Raw genomic sequence first — 1,700 nt, 5'->3', positions numbered from 1 at the left:
ACCCTCCAATGGCCGCCACGGCCGGCCCACCGCGCTGATCCGATGGCAGGAGCCAGGAGCCAGGTGCTTTTCCTGGTATCCCATGGGGTGCAGGGCCCAAGCACCTGGGCCATCCTCCACTGCACTCCCTGGCCACAGCAGAGAGCTGGCCTGGGAGAGGGGCAACCGGGACAGAATCCGGCGCCCCGACCAGGACTAGAACCTGGTGTGCCAGCGCCGCAAGCGGAGGATTAGCCTAGTGAGCCGTGGCACCGGCCATGGCTGCCATATTTTCAGACATGTTTCTGAGCTTTAGATAATTAACAGCTCCTCTGAAGAAGCAGGCCAAGTACAAGGATTATCCACCAAAGCCAATACTGTCCATTGAAATAGCCAGTACAATAATCAGAAAACCTGACAATAAGGATCCATTTGATCAATGAAAGGCCAAATCCACAGATAGCATCATACCTCCCAGCTGTAGCGTTAGTGATACAGAAGAGTAAACAAATTCCAAGTCAGTTGAAAGTCAATGCCATGGGCTGGTGCCGTGGCTCACTAGGCTAATCCTCCACCTTGCGGCGCCGGCACACCGGGTTCTAGTCCCGGTCAGGGCGCCGGATTCTGTCCCGGTTGCCCCTCTTTCAGGCCAGCTCTCTGCTGTGGCCCAGGAGTGCAGTGGAGGATGGCCCAAGTACTTTTCCCTGCACCCCATGGGAGACCAGGATAAGTACCTGGCTCCTGCCTTCGGATCAGCGCGGTGCACCGGCCGCAGCGCGCTGGCTGTGGCGGCCATTGGAGGGTGAACCAACGGCAAAGGAAGACCTTTCTCTCTGTCTCTCTCTCACTGTCCACTCTGCCTGCCAAAAAAAATAAATAAAAAATTAAAAAAAAAAAGAAAGAAAGTCAATGCCATGAAAAAGGCCAGCATGAGCATGAAATGCCATCATTACCCAGGCCACACTGGTTTGTGGCACTGAAGTCATCTCTTGATGGACACTCTTCCTCCTGAATTCTCTGAGATGTTTCTGCTGCTGCAGCTGCCATTATAACAGCTTAAGCCTTCTCATCTTCGTCATATGTAGGAAGAGAGGTAGCAACACGGTAGGAGGTGGCACAGGGTAAAACTCACCATAAACTTCTGTATCTGAAGTTGTAGGACTTCCACTACTATAAGGTGGAGAAGAGTCAGTTTTAGGTGCTGCTGCTGGAGGAGCTGTCTGCACGGTCTGTGCTGTTGGGTTTGAAGTGGACGGCTGTTCTATAGCAGGTGGTTCTGAATCATCTTCTTCATTGTGATGCACCTTGGAGCCGCCAATTGTCAGCTGCTGATGAGACATCCGCTCAGCTCAGGATCTGGCTTCTGAGCTGGCAGGTCCCCGCCACACTCCTACACATGAATTCTTCTCAGAGGATCTGTGTTTGAGGCAACCCAAACTCATGCAGAAGGTGACTTTAGAAATGCAATGCTTTGGACATACAGAAATGACATGTGTTGAGTGAAAGGTGACGCTTACTAGACAAAGTCGAGAAACAAGACGCAACACATTGCAACTCAACAGCCCAGGTTAGAAATAAGGAAGAGAGATCATCGCTCAAGCTAGGTTTTGTGCCCAAACCATCCATGGTGTCACACCCATAGGGTTCAATACAATAGTATTTGTTCTGGAGATGTCTCAGCCAAGTATTCCAAGGCCCTTGGCAAAAACACCTTGTTCAAG

General features: G+C 51.2%; 1 pseudogene; it reads right to left on the bottom strand.

Annotated features, from left to right (window-relative positions):
• Positions 1–235: 235 nt before the first annotated feature.
• LOC100349651 (NEDD4 family-interacting protein 2-like) lies at positions 236–1,319 on the bottom strand (annotated as a pseudogene).
• Between the last annotated feature and the right edge of the window lie 381 nt (positions 1,320–1,700).

This window comes from Oryctolagus cuniculus, chromosome 11 (genome assembly GCF_964237555.1).
Source record: "Oryctolagus cuniculus chromosome 11, mOryCun1.1, whole genome shotgun sequence".
Taxonomy (NCBI): domain Eukaryota; kingdom Metazoa; phylum Chordata; class Mammalia; order Lagomorpha; family Leporidae; genus Oryctolagus; species Oryctolagus cuniculus.
This window is presented reverse-complemented; position numbering and strand designations above follow the sequence as displayed.